Here is a 24,834-nt window from a genome sequence, read left to right on the forward strand (position 1 = left end):
AAGGAGAAAAATACCTCCCAAAAGACTTTAATGTTTGCGTGATGATACGTACTTTTAAAGTACGCATCTGGAATCTAAGTCCGGTCCGTTATCTGATTTTAAAGATCTGAGGATGATTAAAATAAAAACGATATATATATATATATATATATATATATATATATATATATATACAGGGTGTCCCATTTTAATCGATGACCCCGAATAACTTTTTTAATTTTGATTGTAGGAAAAAATGTTTCAGACAAACGTTGTATGGCTTGAAGGGGGACATAAGATGGTGTCTTTAGTTTGACATTGAAGAGTCACCTAAAGGTTACGTGAAGGTCACATCCAACTTTTTAAATGGGATACCCTATATGCTTTTGCATATTTTTTTAGTTCATCTCGAGAGCTTTCCACAACACTATAATTAAGTTAGTTTTCATTAAGTACTTTGCGAGTTATGAGGCTTGAAATAATATCTTAATTTTACATAAACCGTAAAATATCTAGTAAAATATTTATTTTTCGATTATCCTACCTTAATACTTTTATGTACAAAATAATGAGAGGAATCAATTGGTGTAAAGGAAAAACACAGTTGTTTTTAAAAAAAAATATGGAATTGTTAATTGCAAATTACATATTTTTTCGAAATAATTATGTGTTTTCTTTACAGCAATTGATTCCTCTCATTATTTTGTACATAAAAGTATTAAGGTAAGTTAATCGAAAAATGAATATTTTACTAGATATTTTATGGTTTATGTAAAATTAAGAAATGATTTCAAGCCTCATAACTCGAAAAGTACTCAATGAAGAAATACTTTATTATAGTGTTTTGAAAAGCTCTCGAGATAAGCTAGAAGAATAAGTAATAAAAAATAGGGGGTTCCATTAAAAAAATTGAAGGTGGCCTTCATGTGACCTTCAAATAACTTTTCAAGATAAAACCAATGATACCATCTCATGTCCCCCTTCAAGCCATACAACTTTTGTGTGAAACATTTTTTCCTACAATCAAAATTAAAAAAGTTATTCGGGGTATATATATATATATATATATATATATATATATATATATATACAGGGTGTCCCATTTTAATCGATGATCCCGAATAACTTCTCTTAATATATATAAATTATATTATATATAAATTTCTTAATCTATATAAATTATATTATATATAAATTTCTTAATACACACACACACACACACACACAAAAGATGCGGAGAAGTCGATGTGTTAAGTAATCGAGCAACGTTAGCACTCCTCCGAGGTCGCGTTACAGGATTATTATAAAAAGACGTCGGTGATCTGGTTCTCTCCGGACGGCTAAAAATGCACTCCTTCTCACGACGAGAGGCTCTAAATATATTTATCGCCAACTTTTATGCAGTTTCTCGCGCGCACCCGCTACGTCGCGATCTCGAAATAAGCGTTCTCCATCTCTCGCACGCATGCGCTCGGCGACCTTGACCACACACGCACGCAGGAAATGCGATTGCCTTGTCTCGCCATCGATGTCGACTCACTCACGAGGGGGATAGAGAGGCGCGCTCACTTACGTAATGCACAGACAATTACACGAAATGCACATGCACGTGTGTCTTCGTGTACGTGCCACTGTTGTTGCACTTGTCGTGCGGCAGGGTTGTCGGACGTGTCAATTGGCTACCTCTGGCATTGGCTAGATAGACGATCAATCGAGAAGCAAAATTGGAACGAGTCCATAATTTGTGCGTTTATCTTTCAAAATAGCTTTCACCATGATCCTCGGTCATTCAACTGATAATTTCGTCGCACGATCTATCCGAAAGATTTAATAATTTGTTGAATGTTCATTATTAATTCAACGATTTCTAATTTCTCCATTGGATCGAGATATATTTATATGTTTCTTTTTTTTTTCTCAATCAATCCATTTTCCAACCGGGCTTCATGTATATAATTCAGACACGATTTGTTCCACGTTCTATCGTTCAGTTGCTTGATGGTTTCCTAATCGTGAATCAATCATTCGCGTCGATCGTGGGTGGATGGCGGAACGACTCTCGCGACTAATCGCTAATGTTGAGGTTGAAGTTCAAGGTCAACGTCAAGATTGCGTTTGGCCCACGCTCTATAGAGGAAAGGCAGATCGATATATATATATATATATATATATATATATATATATATATATATATATATATATATCGGGTGTTACATGGATTCGTGACGATAAATTGTGTGCGATCGTAAATTGGATGTTTTATAAATTGAACATTCTGATACGTTTAACGCAAAAAAAAATGATTAGATTCGGAATTATGTTCTTATTACGAGTGGTTGACCGCAAAATGACACAAAGTACACTAGCCGTGAATAATGATTACAGTAAATTTCGCGATTAAATGTTAAAGGCCCAAGAGATTCTCAAGCTCGCCAAAGATATATCTCGTACTATTTATACAATTTCGAGTGTTCGAATGCGATTGCCAAGGATAACAACGGTCGTAAAAAGCCTGCGTAAGAGAGCATCTCGGAATTTTGAAGGCATACAAGAATCCTTTTGTATTCTACCACTCCACGCACTCAAACGTCAAATGATAAAATAAAATAAAAATCGATAATACGCCTTTTCGCGTCATAATTTCGAAGAGTGACGTATATTATATGCGTTATCAAAAGCGATATATTCTCGAGGCCGGCGATAGGCTGACGTAATTAAAAGGCGGGGATGATCGATAACGTTATTATAGAGCGAGCGAGCGAGGGACGGTATATCGTCCTGCGAAACGATCGATTGGCACGTTAATTCTGGTATCCTGCACGGGTCAACGACAAAAATATGCCGTCGTTATAGAGGAGGAGATTATATTTTATGCATGACGCGCGATAGACACACAATCTCTTTCACGTGCCGCCGCCAGTGGGATGCAGATTTTGACTTGCTCGATTGAATCGCTGCTTCGAACGAATAGAAAACGAGAGAATTTATTCTTATTAAACTAAGTCACTATGCGAAATAATATTTAAATTTAAAACATCGCGAATATTTTATTAATAAAGCATAAATTTAAAATGGACCATTTTTTTCTGTCATTTAACTTTTCCTTTAAAACATTGAACGTTTAAAACAAATTTAACCTTTTACAGCGTCGAACGTTAAGTTAGTCAGTCTCAAAATAAAAAAAATTTTTATCTTCGTTTCAGCGCAATTTGGATTTCAAACACGCGCACAGCCTCGGAAAATCGAGCTTCGCGATAATAATGCCTCATTTCCATTTGACGTGTGTTATTGAACGATTGTCAATGTACAAATCATCATGAAAAGTATCAGTATTGTAATGCTGTTGCCGCGGATAGACCATATTCATTGTCCAGGGATCGGAATTTGATTTTCGCGGCGTAAAGCAAACAGAATAGCATCGAAAGGCAATTTTATCTTTGAGGGCATAACAATGCAATTTGCGATTACATTCTCAATTTAATGCTTGCAACTGGTCAATATATATTGGTTGAGACAATTTTTCTTTCTTCTCCGAAAATAGATCGATAACGTAATTATAGCAAGGGTTCAATTTTTCTTGAGCAAGAAAGGCTCTGATACTTTTTTCAAAGAAAAAACGAGATGGCAATCAATTATGTCAAACAAGCCTAGATTTTCGATGAAGAATCTATTATCAAAGAATACGATTCATTCCCGCCTGAAACGAGGATAACAAAATTATTAAATATATATACAGGGTGTCCCAAAACTCATAATCAATCTTTCAAAAACAGATTCCTGAGATCATTTGGAGACGATTTTTCCTCAGCGAAAATGTCGATGAAGGCCATCATTTTTTGCATGTTCCCGATTTTTGTCATCATACATCTTTGCAATTAAGTCTTAAATTAAAACTCAACTAAAGTAAACTCTATTTAAAATTAATCAAAGAATGTGGTTTTGTTAATATTTTATTTCTACAAATCTTAGTTTACGAAAGACCCCTTATTTTCAATCACTTATAATTCGAAAATTATTAGTGCCTCGACATTTTCGTTGAGGAAAAATCGTCTTCAGATGCTCCCAGGAATCTGTCTTTGAAAGATTTATTATGAGTTTTGGGACACCCTGTATATATATATATTTTTTTTTTAATTGGCGATTTTATCTCAACTGGTTTAAAAGGCACGAGCTCTTTACGGATTACGATGCAGCATCGCATATCGTTATAAACGTAAATGTCGTGACATTTGAGGTCACGCCGATCGTCATGTGAAAACGAGGCTTATGTACAAACGACGGCGGCACGTGAAGGCACACCGATTCGTGCGGCCGGTTCCTCGGAACATTGTGTGTGCGACTCGCCCGTTGAATGTCACATCTCGGAGCCATTGATTTTCCACAATAAGAGAGCCCGCGCGCGGGACAGCTTATTGAATTTTCAACAATTGCGATATGTATAGCCGCGGGAGACGCGTGCGACAGGCGATAGCGCGGCAAGAAGTCATCAGGGATGGCTCGTTATGCAGGTTCAAGTATAACGCAAGAAACGTACACATGCATACACTTGTGACGACACTAGCTGCATAATCGAGAAGGACCGTATTGTACGTGTAAAGCAGCATTGTACTATCTCTCCACCGTGCATTCTTTAATAAATTTGGAGCGATGCCGAGATTTTATCTCAACATTTGTTAATTTAAGCTCTCAGGCAAACGTGATGTTTCTATTGATCTTTCTTATCTATTCAGGTTGAATTCCAATTGACTGCGTCAATCTCTTTACTACTTTTAGAAAGCATATGGGAAACGCTGAAGAAAATTATTTTTTTATAAACACTGTTAGTTTTTAGAAGATTAAATGTTCGTTCATAAAAGACACAGCATTTTATTTCACCAAAATATTAAGATCGTTTAATTAAATTTAACGCGTGTAAAAAAAGTCCCCCTCCTCTATCGAGGATCGAACGATGTTGAAGCACACTCGCGAAAACATTTCTGCGTCGTACGTAAAATAAAATTCGCGAAGCACGTGTGCGTGTCGAGCCGCGCGTGACAGACGCCGCAACGGGAGAGAAATCATCGGGTTGCTTGCACGGGTTCAAGTATAGCACGTGACGACACCCGCTAAGATGATCGAGACGCTCGTGACGGAGTCGCGTTTCTGCGACCGTTGACGGTGAACAAATAGCATCTAGGATTGCGCAAGACTCGAGACAAGACGTTGTATTGAAAATTTTCCAAAACTTAACTCTTGTCTTCGTGAGAAAACTTAAACTTGTCTTCGTCTTGAGTAAAACTTGGTAGAGAAAAAAATCTCACCTTGTGTATTGTCTTGTCTCTCGATTTTATTAATTATAATAATTTATAATAATTTTTATCTAATATCGAGAATAATTATTTAAAATAACATTTAACCTTTAAATGATTTAAGATAATTATATTATAATTTAAAATAATTATATATTCGTTGTCTTTATATAAAATTTTATATTGTTAGTTTATTGTTTATTGTTTCTAAATTTGTTAATATAATTATATTTTCGCTTGTTAAATAAAATTTTTCAAGTTTCTAAGTTGTTTCTAATATATGTATAGTAATTTTTGTAACATTTTATAAGAATCCAATTTACAAATATACAGTATATTTTAGCTTTTTCTAAAAATCAATAATCTTGACGAGACCCGAATAATATTGACAATCTTTCTCTCGATAACTAATAAACATTTCGCTCCGATCTTGCTTCGAAATTCGAGATAAGACAAGACGAAATCAAGATTAAATTCCCTTGATATCTCGGTGCAACCCTAAATCCGTATCTGTTTATCTAGCGCGCCGAATCTCTTTTTAGAAGCGAGACATAATTCACATATTTATGACGCACTAAGAAACAATCACGAGATACGTATGCCATTCTCTCACCCTGCGAGCGACCTGCTCGCACCACCGTCCCCTCCCCCTCCCTCTCGTCCCCTCAGCTTGCGTTTCCCGGGTCGCCGCTATTCTCACCCGTTCCGCTGTTAAATTTAGTCTCGCGGGATTATTTCGAGAGATTACTTCCGCGTGGTCGACGTGCCTGCGAGATCGCTGGTGAGAGAGTTCGCCATCTCTCCGGTTAAAAGCCGGGGCGACTCTCGCAGCCCGTCGACCCAGGCAAGGCCGCCGTACAACAGCTGGAGCCGCCGTTTATCGATCTCTCTCTCTCGCGACGCCGTCGTGAGGGGTATCGGGCGGTTCGCCGCCGCCGCCACCGCCGCCGTCGTCGCCGGAACGCAGCCTTCGTGTGAAGGTCGCGAAAATGCTCCCGAAGGACGACGCGGCCGCGGCCGCGACCGCGGGATGCGCTCTCGGCTGCTGCGATCGCTGGCGCGTAAACATGCGAGACCAGGCGATCGCGTGAGGGAAAACCCATTGGCACACTGTGGCCACTTGGCGCGTTATCGATCGCCGCCGGAGACACCGCCTCGTGTCACCGATAATCGTACGAACGAGGCCCTTTAAACGGGATTTATTATATATTTTCGAGCTTTCGCGGGCTCGAGAGAATGCGGCGAGAGCTTGATTTAAGGAATGAAAAGTGATGGCGCGCCTCCCGACGAGGATACGTCAAATCGACGATATATATTGCTCAATTTCTGTCTCTGCCACATGTGACCTTGGACGGTTGGACCGCGAGTTTTTAAAAAACTTCAAATTGCGTTCGTTGAAAGCGATTGTTTGTTAATTTGAAATTTGGCAAAATTAAGAAGATGAGTTTGAAAATATATATTGTGACAGGAAATATAAAAAAATGTAAAGTACGATGGAATTTTTCTAGCAAGATAAGAGAAAGAAGAATAATTGTAATCCGATTTTCCTAAAACTACAAATACGTAATAACAAATTAATATGTAAAAATAGCGCGCAAAAAAATTTCTACGCGAATCTAAAAATTAATAAGAATGCATATTAATTAGAAAAATTTGCGAGAGAAGAAAGGAGCGCGCGTATTCCGAAAAGATATAACCGCCTAGTTTCAAAATTCGAGAGTTACTCGTGCCGTGTATCGCCGCCAAGTTTTTTGGCACGCGATAACAAAAGGGTTAACCAACTTGACGGAGCCTTCGCCTTGCATACGCGACGCGTCGTCAGCGACGAAAATAAGCAACACGAAACGTGCAACGTCCGAGAGCGAACGTTCGTTCGCAGCCAGCGCGCGAGAGATTTGGCAGCGCGAGGAGCCAGCACGGAGTCCACCGAGCTCGTGGCACGCAGGCAACAACAAATCCGCGTTCACTGCACCGAGAGAGCGGCGGCCTTCTCGAATTTCGAGAGCGAACGCGTGCCCACCCCACGGAGGCTAGGCTCCGCGCGGACGTCGGCTTTCACAATCGTTGCGCTTCTTCGACATTATTATACACATAACTCTTCCTCTCGGTCCTTTTCGTTCGATTTCGAACGTGACGATCTCCCTTTTTCATATACCTGTGTTACGCATCGGATTATCACACATATGTGGGACCTACAGTTTAATGCCGATTCCGAATGGCTACATTCGAGAGAGTGTTCTTCGCAAGATTCTTTTCCGTGGTTTGCCATTGCCTTTCGTAACAAGCACACGCATAAACTTTTATCTCTTTCTAATCTCGTGCCAGTAACACCTGAAGCCCCGGCGAGCCCTGTCTCGCCGACAATCCTTCCCTCGCCTTCTCACCGCGCGAAACGTGAAAAGTAAAGCAAGACAATTTGGATCATATACTCTCGCGGAGAGAAAGGGGAAGGGAGATGCGAAGAATCCGTGACGCGCGACCCGGTCACCAGCGCGAGCGAAGTCTTGCGAGCGAAAAAAAAAAGAGGAAAAGAGAGAAAGAAACGCAACAGCGGAGTAAAAGAAGGGAACGGAAGGTTGAGATAGAAAGAGGGAGGGAGAAAGAGGGAAGAGAAAGAGAGAGAGAAAGGAGAGGCGAGAGTAAAGTGTAAGTTACACACGGTATACGGAGAGAGCGAGCGGCGATATCTCTCGCGCGTACCCGAGCGACCCGATTCACCGACTGACTGACTCAATGACTGACTGACTGACTGACTCGGAGATGCACGGCGCTAAAGGCGACTGAATGCCAGCCGGCCGGTCTGGCTCTCGTTGCATGTGAGCGTGCAGTCTCGGAGCGCGAAGAGGAGGGGAAGGGGGAGAGGGAGGACGGGGCGGTGGACGGTCAGGGGGAGTAGAAGGGACACGCGCGAGGAAAGAGACGACGACGACGACGAGGGGGGGGATGGCGAGGAGGAGTCGGCGAGCGAAAGAGCGGACGGGGAGGGGAGCGAAAAGGGTGGAAAGAGTGCAACAAAGTCCCGCCCGGCGGCTAACGCTCCGTTTCCACTTGCACTTTTGTTGCGCTTGACGAGAGAACGAGGAAAAGAAACAGAAAGAGAGAAGGAGAGAGAGAGAGAGGGGGAGCGGTCGGTCATCTCTCGGGCAGTCTCGGCAGCTGCGGGATTTTTATCGATAATTATAATGTCGAGAGAATATCGTGGTTCGATTATCGCGGAAGCTGATTTCGAACGGCGCGAGACGCGATTGAACGAAATTCTGGTTAGAGGATGGAGAGAGGACAGCGGAGAGGAGGGAAGGGCAAAGACGCGCCTTTACTTTTTTTACGAGCAATTTAATGGAACAATAATGAAAATCTTAATGATCGAAAGTCCAATTTGAGGTAGAAATGCACGCGAGAATTTCGCAGAATCATGTACGAAGAATAAGTTCTATATTATGTAAAATAAACTATTTTCTAACTCTTTCCGCTAATTCCTCAAAACAATTTTGAAAGCATCGACATTGGAGGCAAAATATATTCGAGTTCCTTTTACATATTATACGTGTATGTAATTTACTAGGTGTGAGACCACAACGACAGAAGGAATTGATATACACGATTCTGCGCAAAGATCTCGAGTGATAAAAAAAAAAAGTTGCGGCGAAATCCAGCGAAATCTATCAGAATCCTGCTCCCTTTCCAGAATTCGCGATTAAATTTGATGAGCAGAATTATTATCGATTGTCGCGAGTCGATGAAAACGTGTACCATAATGACGACGACGACGGCAATGATGATGATGGAAACACAATCTAACTGCTCGAGGTTTTGCCAAGCGAGTCTCGTTGTGCCACACCGATAGATGAGGAAAAAGATGAGAGGCAGAGCGAAATAACAAGAGAAAGATTACTGAACAATGTGCGCAAGGAAGAGAGAAAAAGAACGAAAGAGAAAGAGAGAGGGACGAACGAGGCAGCGAGCGGAAAGAAGTCGCCGATAAAGCTTGCGCCGCCACTGTAGAGAGCTTAGGAGTCAAGTTCTAGTGCACGGCCGAAACAGGAGAGTCGACCGCTTCCCCTCTCTCGATCGTGTACCTTCTCCTCCCACCACCATCTCCCTCTTCCTCCCGAACGTCTCGGAGCCGACACGTCGTGGGTCCGGAGTGGTGGAAGCGTTCAACGAAGGTGGTAGGGAAAATGATAGGCGAAAGGGAAGGGGAAGAAACGGGCGCGGGAGCCTTACACACAGCGTGCTGTGCAATGTCGAGCGTGCGCTCCGAGAACGTCTCCTCTCACTCTCACTCTCTCTCTCTCTCTCACTCACTCTCTCTCTCACTCTCTCTCTCTCTCTCTCTCTCTCTCTCTCTCTCTCTCTCTCTCTCTCTCTCTTTCACTCACTCACTCACTCTCTCTCTCTCTTTCTCACATGGGAGATTCTACCAGGTGTGAACGAAATTTGTGCTGCTGGAGAACGAACAGAGAACATGGATAACCTGAAGGAACGCGCGGGCGAAGAAGGGCGTACGCGCAAGCGTATGTACGTATCACGTGTGTACGGGCACGCGTGTGTATATGTGGAAGAATGTTCGATTCGATCGGAGCGGAGAGGAGGGGAGGACTGTTTTTTTCTCTCTCGACAATACAAGCAATCGGCGATATAGGCAACGCGCAACCCCGCAAAAATGTGATTAGAAATGTCGCGAATTATAAGTTTGGTGATTGTCCAATTGGATTATCGCTGACAAGATCTATCAAATTATATCGGGGAGCGGACGTGATAATGTTTACAAACAACTTTAGATATAACTTTAGATATAATTGTGAATAAAGCTGGACAATCAATAAATAATCGAGATGGTTTGTATATGAGAAGACCGATTGATATTGGGTAAACATCGTGGATACGATGAACTCTTGTACATTTTGATCGACGAATCTCATCATTACATTAACCAGTTCACTGGTAATGGCCCATATATGGCCAAAAAAAAGTGCCACAACTAGTAATGGCCTATATATGAATATATAATGTCCACTATGAATAACTTTGCCAATTTTCAACGGATTTGCATGAAACTTCATAGATATTTTTTAGGTCGCTGATGACAAATCGGCGGGATCGAAATTTTAAAATTCAAAATTTAGAATTTAGTGTAGTGAATTAATTTTGTTATTCTATTATTATATTTGTTATTCCATTAGAGAAGATTCAAATTCGATATGTTCAAATTTGAATGTCTTGAACTAATCCGTTATCTGCGACCAAAAAACATATCGAGTGTAATATATTTCCATAACAGAATATCAAAGTTAATCACTAGAAACCGCCATATTGAATCTGCCAATTTAAATTTTGCAATTTTGTCTATAGATTCATCATCATAAGAGACTCGAAAAACGTGAATATATTGAATTTGACCTTTTCCATAATGAAATAAAATTAGTCCGCCATATTGGATTCGCCATTTTAAATTTTGAAATTTCGACCTTTGATTTGTCACCAAGAACGTAAAAAATTCCTTATAGATAAAATTTTATGTAAAATACGAATTTATTTGCTCTCACCAGTTTTGGCACAAAACTTTGATTTCGAGTGTACCAGTGAACTGGTTAAGTGTATTATAACGCCATAAAAAATGGATGATTTTTAGGAAATTTTTAAAAAATATTAGAAATTAATTTTTCGTCAATATTTTTAAATTTTGAATATTTCATTTTTTGTTCAACACGAGCCTCTGCGCAAAAATGCGTCCAAAAATGCATAGTTTTCACGGATTTTGTGATATACTATTCTTCATGTAATTGTATGACATAAAAAGATTCGATCTAATTTTATTTTACAGAATATTTTTGAGATACTGAATTTTAATTAGAATTTAAAAAATTAATATTTAATTTTTCTGGTAATTTATATTTAATCATCTGAATATTTTTCTGGTTTTTAATCAATACAAAAATTTTCAGCAAAATTAAATATATCTAATTAAAATATCTAACTTTAAAATGGAATTAATTTGTCATTTTTCAATTTTTTCTAACGAAATTAAGTTCATCTCAAAAATTCCTTATTGTACAGGAAAATCTAAATATTCAAGATTTAAAAACACTAAAGTGTAGGCACGAAAGTGTCCTCCTCCGATGAGCTTTTAATATGTTGTTTTCTAGACAAAAATAAGGAACACGTTTTTTTTATATGTGCCCATACGCATGTCTAGGAAGTAAAACACCCCTTTGAAAAAAATCAGTTTTTTTTCTTTCGAGATGAATATTTCAGAAACTATAAGAGATAGAAAAAAATTTTCAAATTAGAAGTTAAATGGCTTCAAGAGTACTTTACAATAATAACAAAAAAAATTTTTTATTTTTGTAATTTTTCAAAAAATAATTTTTCAAAATTTTTTTGTTATTGTTGTAAAGTACTCTTGAAGCCATTTAACTTTTAATTTGAAAATTTTTTTCTATCTCTTATAGTTTCTGAAATATTAATCTCGAAAAAAAAAAACTGATCTTTTTCAAAGGAGTGTTTTACCTCCTAGACACGTATGGGCACGTATAAAAAAAATACATGTCCATATTGGACCTGCCAGTCTCTTATTTTTGTCTAGAAAACAATATATTAAAAGTTCATCAAAGTCGGAGGGGGACACTTCGGTGCCTACACTGGCTGATTAAAAATCTAAAAAATATATGTAAAATGTTATAAAGATCAATTTCTAATATTCTTTAGAAAAAAATTTTTCTAAATCCTCATATTTTTATTGCTGGGGTAAACTTGATTTGACAAATCTCCCTGCGAATTTTAATTTTTAAACTAATTGTAATAACTAAATCTCTTAAATTAAATTAAATTAATTAGTATTATATTAATTTGTAAGCTAATGCGTAGCACTAATCATAAACGTGTTCGAATACCGTTCACCACTTGTGCATGGTATTTAGATATGCAACGTGTAACTCGTTATGAGCGATAAATGTATAGGGGCTACCATTCGTACATCGGACGTGACGTGAAAATTACGGTTGCGGATAAAAAAAAGTTTCAAGATCATTGCGTCGGCCAGTTGCGAAATGCTATTCCATTAGTGGATTATATTCTGACGTAGGATGCGGGTTCGACCGAGACGTCGGTATGGCATATTTTATGTGAACTGACTCGAATGATTTGGAATAATTGTGCCATTTCATGTAATGGGATTTTTTGCTAAATCTTGCCGGGGAAATAAATCTATATCGAATCGAACACGTAATAATCTTCTCCTGTCGTATATATTTATTTCTTATTGTTAGATACTCCCACTCATCATTCTAAAGGAGAAATTTATAAATAACCATTTCTTCTTTAATATATGACACACATGTGCGCGTGCATACATTGCTGTTCTAGAAATATGGCCATACATACTAGCCAGCGTAACCAGACTCGGCATAAATAATGCTTTAACAAAAAAAAAAACACTTGTTTTCGCAAGAAAAGATAACGAACAAATATTCTTTAACATGTAAATTTCGTTGCGTTATTTTTACAAGAGATCGCAAAATTCATGTTTCTTGAAAATCGTCTGACGTAAGATATGTATTCTATAATTATATTTTCTTTCTTCCTAAAATAAATGAATTTTCTAACAATTCGGAAGAATGTGTATCCTTGTACGTATATTTTTCGAGCCTTAGTTTTTCTTGTAATCCCAATGTGTCCGGAAGTGTTTACAAGAACATCGATAACGAACTCGTTCATATTACTTCCGTCTCGTATTTTCGTATGCGAAAAAAAATGTTTCGCGAAAAAAGGAAACGGGAAGGAAGACTGAGCCGCAGATGGATCCCGCATCACGGCGAGCAACCTGCGTCGCACCTGTTTCGATACCATCGATAGATTCGCAACATGGTAACATTCTAGACGCGCTCCCCATTTAATCTTCGCGAGCTCGATTTTAAGTAAGCTTCGCCACTGCAACCTGCTCGACAGGAACCTGTATTTGCACACCAGCCGACCAGCTATCTACGTATATTTGCATAAAAAATATTTCAACCAATAAATACGCAGGAAATCAAGATAATCTGCGATAAACTTTAAAATGGGATAAAGTGGAAAGAATTCGCTAATTGAAAATTTGAAGGCAAAAGAAATAAAATCGTCTAAATAAATATCAAAATACGCGATTATAAAAAAAATTTTGCGCTAATCGATATTATACAGGGTGTCCTAGACACCCCTTTTATTTCAAAAAGCATTGTACAAAATAATGAGAGGAATCAATTGGTGTAAAAAAAACACATAATTGTTCCGAAGAAAAAATATGTAATTTACAATTAACAATTACATGTTTTTTCTTAAAAACAACTGTGTATTTTCTTTACACCAATTGATTCCTCTCATTATTTTGTACATAAAAGTATTAAGGTAAGATAATCGAAACATAAATATTTTACTAGATATTTTATAGTTTATGTAAAATTAAGAAATGATTTTAAGCCTCATAAATCGAAAAGTACTCAATGAAAAAATACTTTATTAAAGTGTTTTGGAAAGCTCTCGACATAAGCTATAAGAATATGCAATAAAAAATAGGTGGTTCCATTTAAGAAATTAAAGGTGTCCTTGACTTGACCTTAACGATACCATCCAAGGTCAAACCAATGACACCATCTTATGTTCCCCTCAAAACCATACAATTTTTGTCGAAAACGTTTTTCTCTAAAATGCTTAGTTTTTAAAAGAAAAGGGGTGTACGGGTGGTCTAGGACATCCTGTATATTTGATATTTTTGCAAAAGTCGATTTATTATTGCCATCAGGAGATACTAACCTCTCTAAGGTAAGTAGCTTCTTACAATCAAGTAATAATATTCATTATGCATAGATTTTCTGAGATATGCTCTTAGCGTACAAAGAATAAGCGTGTGTGTATGTGTGTTGTGATACTTTGAAGGCACGTTAGGACACCGTGGAGGGTTGAGGAAGTTCCGTCGGTTTTTGCATGGTCGATGGCAGTGTGCCTTTGGCCCATATGCCGGCAAACCAGTCGACCAACCACATCACGACACATCTACTCTACGGCCATCACGCAAGGAAACGCACACCCCGGCATTCAGCCGCCGCCACCATCACCACCACCACCACCACCACCATCACTACCACCACGACCATCATCGCATCATCGGTTGGTGCACGCGCGTGTAGGTACAACTCGCTCTCTGTGAGGGTTGTCAAGGTTAGCCACCTACTCGCCGCTGAGCCTCTGCACTCTCCGGTGCATGTTGCGCGAAAGAGCCGTCTTTCCAGCTTTAAACTTTATTACGTGTTCGCGAGGAACATCGAAGGCTGCTCGGATGCCTCCGATGCCGACGACGTATGACTTTATAAAGGCGCGCTCTTGTATGTCGTACACACGCGCGAGATTATACAATTTAACGCGTGTATACATACAGCAGGGCAGTTGTTGTTCCGCGTGCGTCGACCTTGTTTTTGCGAAATTCTGGGTCGCCGTCTTCGCGCCGAGGTCACTCGGAGAATCCCTCTCCTCTCTACTAAAAGAGGCCCCTTATCTGCGCGTTACGCACGCTCGTTATCGCAAGGAGAAATATTGACGCTCAGCGAAGGTCAAACTGAGCTTTAATTTATCATCGCCATTTTTAATTATTTTTAAGTTGAGCTATTTAAATTGTTCTTTTTTTAAAAAAAGATTGATATTTTGCTAGTTAAATTTCTAAATCTTCGAGTTCGATTTTAACCATTTTTTCGAAGAAAAGATTTTGCGGGATTACAATTGAGACATAGAAGGTCTATTCTCATTGTTAAGATTTCCTGTTTTCTGATCTTACAGGTATTTTTGTTCAAAATTTCAGGTAAAGAAAATACTCTCTCGAGAATATTTTTCGCTCAATCTTCTGATATAAGTTTCTTTTTATTGTATGAATTTGCTCATGCTTTTTCACTCATGCGAAAAAATACATTTAAGTTTTGAATGTTAGATTTGCAAAATGAAAAAACTGAATGACTTTTTTAAAATAATAAACATTTTCCAGTTTATTTTTATTTTTTTTAATTTATATATTTTTATTTTTTTAATTAAATATGTTTATATATTTTCACTTTTTAAAATTAAAAATTATAATGAAAAATATAACATAATGTATAATAAGAATGTTACATTCAAAATTTTATCAAGATATTGAATGTAAACAGAGATAAATATATATATATATATATATATATATATATATATATATTTATAATATATATTTATAATATATTTTAGACATATAAATTTATTCAGTTTGCCAACTGCTTATAATATAAGACAAAATTAAAAGAGGAGAATTTTTTAAACAATTCCCTAACTTTCAATGAAATTCCACGAAAATTTACTGATTTTTCAAGGTACAAAAGAGATTCTTAAGAATCCTAAATTTTTCCAAGAATCCTGTAATAATTTTAAAGGGAACAAAATGCATAGAGAAAATTTTTTTTTTTTAATTTCAAAACTTTTATAGATTTTGGAGAAAATAGATAATACAATTCCGCAATTCTCTCTATCTTTCGATACAATTTCATGCAATAAAAGCTAAAAAATCTCCCCCTAAATCTATGTATATATATATATATATATATATATATATATATATATATATATAATCTGGATTCGGCACGTCTGGTTTTTGAGAGTATCACGCGTGTCGCGATTGATGCGCGGATCGCGAAGTGCATATATTGCATGCCAGGCGCTGCCGGTTTTTTTGCAAGCGCAGTAGTAGGACGAGGAAAGGTTAACTGGACTCGCCGATATTCCGTTTACATTCTTCGTTAGAACTGGTTTTCGTCAGTCGTCGATTCTATGCGACCCTAGGAGAACGAAGTGGACGGCCCAGAGAGCGTACGCGCGCGCGCGCGCCAACAAAAGCGAAATCCCATTCCGAAATTCGGATCCTGTGCAACGATCTAGATGCATCCGGTATGCAACTCTCCTTCGAATCTCCGAAAAGCCAAAAGGAGGCGCGCGCGAACGCTTTATCACGCTAACCGAACAATGAATCACGCAGATATTGTATGTCAGATCGTTCCGCTGGATCGTCGCTGAGTTCGTGACGAGCGGGAACGTTTCTTCCGGCGTCACCAGATAGCTGGTGCATTATGATACGTATTGAGTATCGCGCGTCTCGCTACAAGATGCATAAACGAGTTTTCACGCTCCGATGCGTTCCTGGAAGTTGGCTATAAAAGAGATGGCGTACCGCCGAGGATGAGGCGCGCTGGTGTTATCGCGTGGTAATTTTCTTTCTCACATTTTAAAATTTAAAATACAACCATTAAATTGAGTTTTCAGATGACAGAAGATTGAAAAATGATACGATAATTCTGTGGAAAGAGCGACATGATTCTCAGCGAAGGTCACCGTGATATCGCGTAATGAACCGCGACAGATGTTACTGATAGCGCGTCGCGAGAGGATCGACCGACAGATCTTCGGGTCATCGGATCGTTCGACTTTTTTATTCCGTAAATTTCAACTTCTTGCATTTATCGTACATCTCATCGACCGCCGACCATGTTAGATCCGACACACAAAAGCAGCCTGAATCGCGAAACTACCGAAATGTTACTCGAGGCGACGAAGAGGACGATGGCGACGAAGGCCTTCGAAAAGAAAAAAGAAAAGAAAAAGTGAGAGAGAAAGAGAGACAAAACCAAGTCTGGACGACGGAGACGGAAGAGAGGCACGGACGAAGCAGCTGTTTCGTCTGGTCTCGCCCGGTACAATGCAAAATTCAGCCTCTAATTCTAAAGCGGTTCGCCAATCAGCCGCATCATTGTTCGCCGGTGAAAGCTCGCGATTTTTTAGGGGGAGGAAAAGGGGGAGAAGAGCTAATCGTTTTCTGAATCCTAATGAGCAACTTCGAGTAAGAAAAAGAGAGAAAATAAGAAAAGAATTCGCGGAGAAGAAACAACCGAAAGGGATATTCGAACAGAGTGGAGTCTTTAATGTGCTGAAAGCAGAACTCTGAAAAAGAGGGAGAGAGAGAAATGGACAAGCATTTGTAATTAAAAAAATGAGTAAGATATGATTTTGTTAATTATCGCCTTATAATTAAGGCTCTTGAGTACTCACCGCGAAACTCTGAGTTGATGGTGGCAACAAAAAAATATGCGGTAAGAATAAGATTTACCATAGAGTGAAGTGTGTTATTAATTGGTAAGAAATCAATCGGTGTAACACACATTACACAAATACTCATCCGTTATTGATTTTTTTTTCACGTCAAATAATATTGATTTTTACTGCACAGCTGATTTTATTTTGCCATTTCTTATATGATGCATATTTATTATGTCGTACATCATACATTACGATAATTAATTAATATTAACAAATTATAAATATTATAATATTATATAAATATTATAAATATTATAAATATTATAAATATTATAATATTAAATTATAATATTAACAAATTATAATATAATAGAAAACATTTAATTATTTTTTAAACAACAATTTAAATAATTGTTTAATTATTATATTTAAATAAAGTTATATAATGTTTTTACATGTTTTCATATCTGAAAAATAAGATACATTTTTTTAAAGAATTAATTATAGAAAATAATCTATATTATCATTATAAAATAAAATAAAACAATAAACCCAGCTGTGCAGTAAAAATCAATATTACCTGAATGGAAAAAAATCAATAACAGATGACGAATCATTATGCATAAAACAATTTTAATAATAAATTAATCTAAAATTGGATCCTTTTGATAACAATTATATGAGTAAGAAAAAGCTATAAAGGCCAAACAAGGATCAAACCCCAGTAAAACGAGCGAAATTCTTAAAGGATATTTCTCATTTAAAAATTTCGTTTGTTTTACTGTTTGGTTTGATTCTTATAGCCTTTTTCTTACTCATAAGATCATTATGCGAGTACAAATGTAATTAACGCGAGTTTTACAAAGCGACATTGACAAATTTTTATCGCTTGCAACTTAAAAATTATTATAGGTTCAATATTTTCTTATTAGAATTTTTTACTTTATTTTATGTGTACAATACGCTATTAAAGTATTGTATAGAGGTTGTGAAACTCTATATATATGTACAGGGTGAAGAAAAAGTATGGAAATCTTGAAAAATTTCGAAAAATATCAGTTTTACAGAAAATTGTTTCGGATAAATGTTGGGTTTAAAATGATCTATTTATTGATCTTATCAGTTTAACTTTAAGTGGAGGTTAGGACAAGATCATCTTGAATTTTTTAAATGGAATCTTATGTTTTATTGCAAGTTCTTGTAGCTTATCTTAAAAAGTTTCCAAAACACTATAATTAAGTTATTTTTCATTAAGTACTTTTCGAATTATAAGACGAAATAATTTCTTAATTTTACACAAACTATAAAATATCTCGTAAATTATTCACTGTTCGATGATCTTATCTCAATACTTTTAGACACAAAATAATGAGAGGAATCCATTGATATAAAAAATGCATACTTATTTTTGAAAAAATATGTTACTGTTAATTGCAAATTATATTTCTTTTCTTAAAAATAACTATTTTTTTACACCAATGGGGATTATTTTGTGCCTAAAAGTATTGAGATAAGAATATGCAAAAGATTGCATTGAGATAAGAATATGCAAAAGATTGCATTGAGATAAGAATATGCAAAAGATTACATTGAGATAAGAATATAACAGTGACTATTATGAGATATTTTATAGTTTGTGTAAAATTAAGAATTTATTTCAAGTCTTATAATTCGAAAAGTACTTGATAAAAAATATGTAATTATGTTTTGTAAAGGTACAAAAATATGCAAAAAAATAAGAAAAAAATAAAGAAAAAAATAAAAATCAATATCATCTGACATGAAAAATCAATAACAAATGACCACATATCAGAATTTTCCAGCGCCTCACACTACAAAACGACAAACTATAAAGGAACTATAAAGAAATATAAAGAACTATAAAGAAATTGACCAATCACATTCAAGTATTAAGAGAATACTCAACTGTGATTGGACAATTTTTTGAGTCTTAAGCCTTACAACCTTATGCTACGGCCATTGTAGAATGGCCTTAAGACGTCAAAAGTAGGATTTTGGCAGCCTAAATGACACAACTAAGAATTCTTGCATACCATTTCATTATTATTCACTTTATACTAGTGCTGTGACGTGTAACGTGTTTAACCCATAAAATGTTCCGAAAACTAAGGTTAGCGAGAAATATATAGTATAAAAACACATTTTCCACTCTTTTCGACAGTTGTCAAACCATGCGTTTTCTCGCAAAACTTAGTTTTCGGAATATTTTACATATCCCGAAAAACTTAGTTTTCGGAATATTTTACATATCCCGAAAAACTTAGTTTTCGGAATATTTTACAAGTATGCTAAAGCAATCTGTAGTGCTATTTTTTCAAAATATCTTTTTATTTAAAAATAGCACGCAAGGATTTTCAGCGTATTATTTCTCGCTTCTGACGTCATGATTTCAATATGGCTGCGGTGACTACTCAGGAGCCTTAAAACGAGAAGAGTAAAGTGGACAAAATTCACGCGCTAGACGAGCTAGCTCGGAATCAAGGGGAGGGGATTGGTACGATTAATCTCCCAGGAAGACGTGTATACGATCGTGTGTGCGTTTATCAGACGCACGATTGTCAGAAACAGTCGCCTCGTACCAACGAACGGCCGGCGGCCTCGAGAATCTACGAACACGCTTATACATACATACGCTGATCGTGTTAACGCGACCACCATGTATGTAGCTGGCATGCTATAAATAATACTCGTCCACGAGAAGCGTCAGGACAGTTGATCAATCGAGTGTAGGTGTGGAAAGCAACGGTGACAACGAGAGAAATTCGAGTAAATGAGAGAGACGAAAGTAGACGAGAGTAGACGAGAGTAGATGAGAGTAGACGAGAGTAGATGAGAGTAGACGAGAGTAGATGAGAGTAAACGAGAGATGATGAGAGTAAACGAGAGATGATGAGAGCGCGATAGTGAGAGAGAGAGAGAATGGGGAGGGGAGAGAGAGAAGGAGGGAGAAAGAGCAGTCAAGGACGACGTACGTGACCACTGCATTGCGACGACGGATTCTGTTGAGGATCCTGAAATTCCTCGACCGAGAAACGCGCGGTGTCGTGTTTATAGGTGATGTATAAATAGTACATTCACCCGAATCGGCTCCCCTCGCGGCCGATCCGGAACGCGTTTATTTTGCCGAGAGGGACGGCTTTCTCGCGACTTTGTGAGATACGGCCAATAATATCGCTCACACGTGGACCACCTCTTTTTTCACTCTCTCTCTTGAGACGCGTCTTCTTTAAACGTTCGGATAATATGTGAACTTTCGGATAATATATGAACTTGTGTATCGATTTATGATTACCGTTATTAAATTTGATTATAGGTATAAACAGTATTCCCGGTGCAGTTTTTGACGCATTTATTAATATCTTTATATATTCCATACATCTTTTATATATAATATCAAATATTGAAATATTGTATATCTTACAAATCTTTTGTAATATTATATAATGAAAAAAAGAGAAGAAGAATATAATTGTAATATAAATATAATTATACAATTTTTAATATTTATAATTTATATTATTTTTCATAATTTTTAGAATTTTATAATTTATAGCATTTATATGTCTAGAATTTATATTATTTATATAAATTTGGATAAAACGCACTATTAAAATAATATTAAAAATTATCTAATTACGAAGATACACGGTTACATATCGAATATAAAAAACGTTACTTATTATTACACATTTTCAACTTAAAAATAATGCTATTAGCACGGTTATTTTTGCGTAAACATGTATATTTTTCTAACTTACATGTATATTTTTCTAACTTACTTGTGTTGTGTTATTATATTACATAATCTCCTTAATCGAAATGCAAACGATGGTGTGAGGAGATAAAAGTCAAGTTTCATTTATTTGTAGTCCTTCTCTTCCTGATACGAGATAGTTGAAGAAAGTGCATTTACTAAATCGTAAATGCTACCTTTTACGAGCTATAGTCCAAAGTTATTGTCTATAAAGGAAACGATATTTTTATCGATAATGTATTGCTCGTGGGTAGAATCGATTTATCCTGAGAAAACCCTTCGAACAGCAATGACGATAATAAGCTCTGACAGCACCGATTGGAATTTCTGCGTCGAGACGCTGATCATGAACTTCCAAGATACCAATTTCTTAACTGCCGCTCGATAATGCGTCTCTAGCTCGAGTTTTCCAATCGCGAGCGAGAAAGATAATGCGCGCGCGTCTTCTTTCTCGTCTTTTATTCTCCTGATAACTTCCCGACCCTGAAACAAACCTTGACCGATTTCCTGGAGGATAGTGGGCGGTCGTTCCTGATCGCGGAATTGTCGATCTACGCGAGCTCGGAAAAATTTGCATCATTCCCTGTTCCCGTTTCTCATAACGGAAGTAATGTATTGTTTTAAATGTTACGTTGCATAATTATATATAATGTAAGAAAAATCTTCAAATACGATCTAAATTTAAAAATAAATCTCAGCACGAAATTCTCTCTTTTTCCTTTATCGCACCAGAAGTGAAACGAAAATGTGAATTATATGTAGCAAAAGAATTGGCGTGATAACATACTTTATACAAACCTAATAAAGAAGCGGATTAGGCGCACTTTTTCGTCTGTACGAGTCTCTGCGCAGTAAATCTTCATTAAGCCCACGGGCTAATCGTTGCACGTAACTGGGAGATGGTACGATTATAAAATCTTAAAGAAATCACGAAATCATGTAAATTACTTTAAAAGTAGCTACTTACGTGACGAAGGAGTATAACGCCAAGAAACGAGGCAAGTCTGGTATATGACTATAAATATGCTACTCACCTGTAATAAAAGCAAGAGAAAACAAATGTTAATATCGAACTTTGTGATAAAAAATGTGAATATATATATATATATATATATATACAGGGTGGACCAATAACTCTGTCCACCTGGAATATCTCCGTTATTTTTCGAGATACAAAAATGTTGTACTCATAAAAGTTGTACGGTATCAAGAGAGCCGTAATATGCTACTAATAATTTTTTTGTAGATGGAGGCGCTTCAGAGATTTCAAGATCATCTCCATTTTTTTAAATGGAACCCTCCATTTTTTATTATCTATTCTTATAGCTTATCTCGAGAGCTTTCCAAAACATAAAGTATTTCTTCATTGAGTACTTTTTGAGTTATGAGGGTTGAAATCATTTCTTAATTTTACATAAACCATAAAATATCTAGTAAAATATTCATTTTTTGATTATCTTACCTTAATGCTTTTATGTACAAAATAATGAAAGGAATCAATTGGTGTAAAGAAAGTATACAGTTGTTTTTAAGAAAAAATATGAAATTGTTAATTGCAAATTACATATTTTTTTTTTAAAAACAACTATTTTTTCTTTACACCAATTGATTTCTCTCATTATTTTGTATATAAAAGTATTAAGGTATAAAAGTATTAAGATAATAAAAAAATAAATATTTTACTAGACATTTTATGGTTTATGTAAAATTAAGAAATTATTTCAAGCCTCATAACTCGAAAAGTACTCAATGAAGAAATAGTTTATTATAGTGTTTTGGAAAGCTCTCAAGATAAGCTATAAGAATAGGTAATAAAAAATGGGGGATTCCATTTAAAAAAATGGAAATGATCTTGAAATCTCTGAAGCGCTTCCATCTACAAAAAAAATTATTAGTAGCATATTACGGCCCTCTTGGTACCATACAACTTTTATACGTATAAAATTTTTGTATCTTTAAAAATAACGGAGATATTCCAGGTGGACAGAGTTATTGGTCGACCCTGTATATATGTATATATATACATATATATATATATATATATATATACAGATTATATATATAATCATATATATATATATATATATATATATATACAGATTATATATATAATCATATATATATATATATATATATATATATATATGATTTATAATGATTTAAAATCATTATAATCATGATTTAAAATAAATAATTCCATTATAAATCATATATATATATATATATTTATGATTTATAATGGAATGTTACAAAGTATGAATGTACGATATATAATGGAATGTTACACACGCCGATAATTCAGAATACATTATTAGAGTATTCTAAAAGACTTAATATTGCTATCATTTATATGTATTATCATTGTATATATATTTAGGGACTTTTAATTATAGTTTAATTATAGTTTAATTATAGTTTAATTATAGTTTAATTATAGTTTACATTTTTTTTAATTTGACTTTTAATTATAGTTTAATTATAGTATAATTATAGTTTACATTTTTTTGAAACACGAGCTTCCTTAAAAAAAAAAGAAAACAAAAACGATGACCATAATTCCAATACTGCTACTGATCTTGGAAAAAAAAAGATTCTTAATTTATAAGTTCTTCGTTATCATTCAAATCACTTAGAAAAGAAAAAATTAAAAATTTACGAAACTTGCAGCACTTTGAAAATTAACTATCAATTTTTCTATCTTTTTTTTCTTTTTAGAAAAATAGAAAAATAAATGAATTTTGATATAATTTTTATTCAGACAACATATGTGTTTGAAAAGTTTTTCGTTTTCATTTAAGTGAATATAATTATACTTACAGCTAATCTGTTAACATAAAACTATATAGAGGCTTTTTTCTTGTTCAAACAAATTCGACTGATCTTTTTTGCTTTTAGTCAATCTTGGCTTTTCTTGTAATTTCTTGGACCTATGTTTTGAACGGTAAATTTGGATTTTCGATTCGTCTATTCATATATATATATATATATATATATATATATATATCTGTCTGCCTTCCAATAGTCACTCTCATAAGGTATAATTTTCAAAGTACACAATTTTCAAACTAAATATCTGCATTACAAGCCGCTCTAAATCCATTAATTTTACAAATTCTGGTAAATGCTTTTGCACACATATTTTCAAGATCATATTCTTTAAGAAACTTTAAAAAAATTGATTTTTCCAAATTTTTACACGGGAAATACTATCTTAATATAAACAAAGTAAAATAAAACGTATACGCATATTTATTTATTATCCTCTAATTTTACTTCAGGTGATTTCAATTAACTCTCTTTTCTTAAAATTCCGTGATATACATCTCATGATACTGTTCGATGAAAATATATAATTTAGTATTTAATTCTATGTTTTTAGATTAGACAATTTTTTATTGTTCTATTCTTTTATTATTTTATTTCTGTTTTTTTTTTTTTGCGATTTTCTGCAAAACGAAGCAAAAATGAACAAATCGCTAAAGAACTCTTTTTCTTATTTTTAGAGTTAATTCTCCACATATTTCCAAAATTTTAACATTTCGAGACATTCTGTATATATCGATATGTAAAAAATATAATTACATAAAAATATAGAAAGATGGAGAAAGGAATATATATATATCTTAGGATAATATACACACATACATACTACATACACATTGAGATCTATTATCAATTTTCATAATTGATCTTTTTAATTTCAACTTTATGTAATAA

General features: G+C 35.5%; 1 protein-coding gene across 11 annotated transcripts in view; it reads right to left on the reverse strand.

Annotated features, from left to right (window-relative positions):
* The window catches only part of LOC105256692 (retinoic acid receptor RXR), a 110,254-nt gene that overhangs the window by 66,113 nt on the left and 19,307 nt on the right, over positions 1-24,834 (reverse strand). For 3 of the 11 annotated variants that reach the window (XM_011266841.3, XM_011266842.3, XM_011266830.2), the window contains exon 1: positions 7,927-8,083. The exons of 1 other annotated variant lie outside the window; for it this stretch is intronic. The gene's annotated coding sequence lies outside the window, so the exon portion shown is untranslated. 7 more of the 11 variants (XM_011266831.2, XM_011266834.2, XM_011266837.3 and 4 more) reach the window with 7 other exon arrangements.

The sequence above is a fragment of the Camponotus floridanus genome, unplaced genomic scaffold (genome assembly GCF_003227725.1).
Source record: "Camponotus floridanus strain SB8 unplaced genomic scaffold, Cflo_v7.5 scaffold34, whole genome shotgun sequence".
In the NCBI taxonomy this organism is placed as follows: Eukaryota; Metazoa; Arthropoda; class Insecta; order Hymenoptera; family Formicidae; genus Camponotus; species Camponotus floridanus.